The sequence below is a fragment of the Phodopus roborovskii genome, unplaced genomic scaffold, assembly GCF_943737965.1.
Source record: "Phodopus roborovskii unplaced genomic scaffold, PHOROB, whole genome shotgun sequence".
NCBI classification, from domain to species: Eukaryota; Metazoa; Chordata; class Mammalia; order Rodentia; family Cricetidae; genus Phodopus; species Phodopus roborovskii.
Genome location: NW_026126571.1, coordinates 17,715,577 through 17,721,576, shown reverse-complemented (window position 1 = coordinate 17,721,576; position 6,000 = coordinate 17,715,577).

Sequence of the window (6,000 nt, the reverse complement as noted above, 5' to 3'; positions counted from 1 at the left end):
TGAGTGTGTGTGTGTGTGTGTGTGTGTGTGTGTGTGTGTGTGTGTGTGTGTGTGTGTGTGTGTGGCCTTGAGTGGGAACTACCAACTAGAGAATTAGAGGTAGAATGTCTCCTCACCTTTGAGCAGATTCTGCCATTGGTTGAGGGTTAGGTGGCCTGGCTCCTTGCTGGTGTGGGTCCCAGTGTTTTATATACTCCTGTCAATTTCTATCAAGTATATAACCAGCAGAGAAGCTTCCAGAGGCAACAAAGGGGAACATTGAGTATAGAAAGTCAGCAGACTGCTGTGTTGTGAACTTCTGGAACACCTGGGTGACTTTCCTTTTAGCTTCTATCTTTTTATGGTTATGGAGGGTGTGACATCTAGTTCTACAAGTGTTGCTGGTGCAGTATTAAACCTTTGGCCTCATGATTGTGCAGTGAGCTGTAATAGGAAAGGTGGGTATCAATAGCCAATTTCTGTTGAAAACTGGCAGAATGGTTGGAGATTAACAGTGACATAAATACAAGCTCAGCATGTGCTGGAAGCCTTGCTGTCCAACTCTGAAAGGACTCATGAACATGCTTCATCTAGGTGATGCTAGACTCATGGGAAAGTCATAGGTATGCCAGCAATTGTCTTCTCCAAAGGCCTCTAGCCTGCTCACTCTTCTGTAGGCCTTGGAGTTTGGGAATGTGCTGGGCACCAGAGGCAAACCAGTGAAGGAGGAAAAGCTTTGACTGTTAGCTGAGACTAGTAATGATGGGCTGACAGACCTGGCTTTGTGGCGCTTCAGAGGAAAGTTTGAGAGTCTCTTAGAGACTATAGGGCCATTTGTGTGATCTGTGGTCCTTCTGGTCATTGGGGCTGAAGAAACTCCTGTGATTAAGGAGAGGCTATGGCTGCTGAAGTGAAACCTTTGCTTTACTGGGCCAAGAAGTACTGGTCAATTGGTGCTGAAGAGTCACCTGTGTTTAAGAGACCAATGTCATTGAGATGAATCTTCTGGGACATATTTCCTCAGAGTCAGCATATAGAGGCTATGGTCCAGAGCGGGTCAAGGGCCACACTTTGTGCTGGCAGCTGGAGACAGTAACTTGTCAAGTCTTCAGGAAATTCCAGGACTGAGGAATGACTGCCAAAGACAGCATCAGCTGTGGGGCAGAGCCAGCCTGAGTCCATGAGATAAGTTCTATGAGCCTTAGAGGGTAGGGCCAGAGAAGTGGAGCTGCCCAAGCTTGTTATAGCCATGAGATCAGATTGTAAGCTGGTTTCAATTGTCAACTGATTTCTGAAAATGACTGTTTCTGAACCAGTAGGAGGATGGGTCCCAGAATGAAGCAGGTACCTCCTGGCTCCTGGGTGTCCCCTAGTACAACAGGCTAACAGGCTGGAGTCTAGCCATCTCCTTTGTGCATCTGACTCTGTCCACAGTTCTGTGACTGACCACCAGGTCATGTACAGCTGGAGCAGATCAGCACCCATCACATAGGTAAATGGAGCTCTGGTTTCTCTAAGAGATTGTATTATTTACTAAGGCAAATCATTGGGAGTGATAGGAAACCGAGCCATGGCTAGGATGTGGAAATGCTGCTACTCTGTCTGGGACAAACTGGAATGCCCTGGCTGTTTCTTGTTCACAGATTGGAAATGCCCATCTAGTGGAGTAAGGCATGAAGGTAGAGAAAAGGCAGTCTTCACTCAAAACTTCTCTACCTTTCCTTCTTTGTTTTTCTGCAGATGAGACAAAAAGACTTCAAGAGTCCATCATAGTCACCACGGAGTTGCCTTCTCAAACACTGGCAAACCCTGACTTTCTTTTGGGAGGAGCCAAGACTCCAATATCTCCTGGGATGCTCCCTTGTAGGAATTTGCACCCACTTATATTCACAGACCCTTCTTGTTAGCAGAGCCTGAGAAAAATAGAGGGTGTTAAGTTTTTCAGGATGTACGTCTCCAAATGTAGTCACAGACATGCTCATTTAGGATACAGACCTCCAAGCAATTGGTCACCTCAAGTCTAGCCAAAATTCTTAGGCTGAACATTAGAAAGGCAGATATATCTGTTGCTCTAATCCTCTGTGACCATGCATGCGCACTGCTAAAAGTTCTAATGCATGACCCAACAGATAAGACTCACCTGTGCAAATCTCTTTTGGTAAGAAGAAAGGCCATTGCTTTGGGTCCAGCTAGTTGTCACTGAACTAAGGAGCAAGTCTCCTGTTCAGTGTAAACACTAGGATCAATATTATAGAAGAACAAATGTGGACATTCAACTGCCATGTGCTGTTTGAGTTCACAGAGAAGCTGAGTCTAGAGATGGGATTTCTCACTCCCCTGCCACCTCCCACTTCAGACCCAAGGGTATCTTGCCTCAGAATGTCCTCCATAGTACCCTTTCCTGAATCAGGCTGGCCTCCTGACTCTGTGACAGGGAAAAAGAACAACAAAGCAGCCATAGAGTAAGGCACTCTGACTCCTATTTGTTTCATGATACAAAAATCTATCTCTATCTCTACTTACACTCATTCCAAAGCAAAAGCATGGTTATAGTAGATCTCTCTATCTGCTGTCTTATGTTTCCTATGAGGTTGAATTGAACACTTACCAAGCCCCATAGTTTCATCAGTGTATACCCAGGCAATATTAATCTCTTATGTATGCAGTTTGGGTTCAACTTTCTTTTATTAAGGTGATGTTGCAAATTACTATCTTACTGCCAAGACATCATCAAGGCTGACTTGTGAAAGATCATCACAGATAGGCCTGTTGACTGTCCCCATGTTAGTTTTATCATGTTTTGTAAGGTGGCTGAATGTTTTTCCAGAATAGAGAAGAAAACTGGAATACTTAAGCAAATTACAAGTGTCTGAGCAATTTATATAAGGTATATAAAAGGTCAAAATCCACCATGTTCATGTCAATCCTCTCCTTAAGTCAAAGGAGATATTGGGCTTTGCCATAATATTTGCAAGGCCTGGTTTAAAAAAACAAAATTATATGCTTAATCAAAGTTTACTTAAGGGATTGTTTTTTATTTAAATATACACAGTATTTAAAAGTATCAGACTGATAAATACTCCGATGCTATCCTAATGTGGTCAGAAGGATTAAAATAAACTATATTTTCCTTCTTGTTCTCTGGGGTTATGCAGGTCCCAAGGGATTATGGATCATCTCTCAAAAATGTTCTGTAACTATTGGGGAGCCACCTATTTTCCTGTCAAGGGAGGCCCTGGAGTTTCCACCAGGTGAGCTCTAGCCAGCGTCCAGCCTACAAAGAGAGGAAACATTCCTCTGTGCTTCCAAGGGAAGCCATGGTCAAGCAAGGCCTTTGACTTGTCCTCACAAAGATGGAACAATTGGTAAAAGACTAAAGAGTTAACATTAACAGTTCCTCTCAAGCCCAAGTAACACTTGAGACAAGCTCCACAAGTGACCTTGACAGAAAAAAAAAGTGATGAATTTTGGCCATGTGTATGATTTTAAACACTCAGCAGGGAAGTATAGCCAAAGAATTGATGAATGGTGTGTTTCCTTAAGGTATCACACTTTCTAAACATTGGGCTTCAATCTATATGAAACACTGTGTAGACACTGTTTCTTACTTATGATTTTCTTTCTGACCAAAAAAGACACCATGATCTTGGCTCATTTCCAACAGTGTAGTGCTTACCTGCACCCAAGAAGTACGAATCCAATATTGTTTTATAATAATGGTTAAAGTGCTCTGTGTGTGTGTGTGTGTGTGTGTGTGTGTGTGTGTGTTTTCTCTGTCTCTCTGTCTCAACCCTTCCCCCTCAAAGGACTTCATACTGATTCTATCCACTCCAATAGCTCTCAAATTCCCTGACAGCAGATGCTGGATGCATCATTCTCAAGACCAGCCTTGTGTGGGGGGGGACTTTTCTGGGAACAGTTATGCTACTCTGGGTTATGTTATCCTGGCCTCTGCCATTCTCCTCCCCTGTCCTTCTGCCCCTCTGCTTCTACAAATGGTCCTGTTGATGGATCCCCAGATGTCCTGTCTACCAGAATTTTGCTATAGCACCCTGGTCCAACCCTAGGAGCCCACCTCATAAGAGTCCTCTGCTTGGCCCAATACCCCATAGACTCTGACTCCTCTACCAGGAAATGGCTAGCTCGGCCACACACCTGCAGCAGCCGGTGGTCTCAATATCTGAAAGGGTAGAATGAAGGAGAGTTGGAGGGACATAGGTAGATTAGGAATACAAAAGTGAACTTTCTGAAGTGATGAAATGGGTGGCTTCTTGTTCCTGGAAGACATCAGCTGGAAGGCATAGGAGTGAGCATCTAGATAGGGTCAGTATGGGAAAGGGGAGGATATAGGAACCCTAAAAAACACCCAAGCCCATGTTTGCTTAGAGGACTTTCAGCCTTAGGCTTCTTCCGTCCCAGATGTATAAAGATGTTACTTTTCTTTTCTCTGTGGCTTGGTCTCTTGGTGTTCTGTCTTTCCCAGTAGCTCAATGATTTGTTCATGCCAGAGAACCAAGTCAGCAATCACCTCAACAATCACAGTCACACACATCCCTCCTCTGTTATACTCCCCCTGTTAGTTTTATCATGCTTTGTAAGGTGGCTAAATGTTTTTCCAGAATAGAGAAGAAAACTGGAAGACTTAAGCAAATTACAAGTATTGGAGCAATTTATATAAGGTATGTAAAAGGTCAAAATCCACCATGTTCATGTCAATCCTCTGCTTAAATCAAAGGAGTGATTGGGTTTGTTACCAGTTGAGACAAAACTACCCTGTGTATTTGAAAATAAGAAATAATTTGCTCTTGGTGACACCCTGACACAGAGTATGAGTGTGTGGGGCGGGGGGGGGGCAGCCATAAATGGCAATCATGTAGTGGGGAGTGGTTGCATAAATGCTGGGTGAGAGGTTTAACCAGTGAGGACTGGGGTCTATGGAGGCATCTCAGATGTTGTAGGTCTTTTCAGTTCCTGGTCCCTTGAAGGCATGAGTTCAGTAAACAGAAAGTTGGGCAGTTTGAGCCAAAGTTTAATTAGCAAAACAGCCCATGAAAACTGAAACAGAGCAAACATTCCCAAGAGACTAGAACGGGCTGCCCCAAGGCAGAGAGTAGCATAGAAGGTCCTGTATGGTGGTATTTAAAGATGTTCTTGTATTAATGATGTGAGTAGCATATTTTATCCCAAGTTGTGGTGAACCGGATATCCTTTTAGGGTGTTTCCTCCATAATCCCCACAAAAGGGAGGGGTGTTAAAACTACAATGCTAGTGTTAGTTTTACAAAGATGGAGACCCATGCTAATGTACATATATAGGCTGATGCAGAGAAAATAATCTCACTACAGCTTCATGGATATTCAACCACAAAGGGATATCAGCAGACACAGCTACCAAGATGCAATTACTATACCTCACTTCTTGCCTACAGGGCAGTCTAGATAGTCCTCACTCTATAATGTTTTCTTTAAAGTAAAAAAAAAAAAAACCCTTTAAAGCAAGAAAAAATATGAAAAAAAAATGTAAACCATTGGAAAGGAAAAATGCAGGAAATGTGGGAGACCAGGAAAAAAAAAAAAAAAAAAACAGTTATTTGAACTATGGGCACAGATGAGAAAGAAGAGTCCCAGGCTGTTGTAGACGAGAGCTTCAAAAAGATCATAGGAGAAACGTTCCCCCAAAGTAAGGGAAGATACACTCACACTAATATAAGAAGCACACAGAACAGCAAACAGACAATACAAGAAAAGAAACACCCATGGCATATCATAGTTAAATTACTAAATATGCTGAAAAAGGAGGATTGAAAGCTGCAAGGGAAAAGCCACAAGTCACACATAAAAGGAAGCCCATGAGAATAACAGCTGATTTCCGGCTCGAAACTTTGGAAGCCATGAGAGCCTGGAACAACAAACTCACACTTCTAAAAGACCACGACTGCCATCCTAGACTACTATACCCAGGAAAACTGCCACAGTTGAAGGAAAAAGAGAAAAAAAATTCCATAATCACAACAAGCTAAAG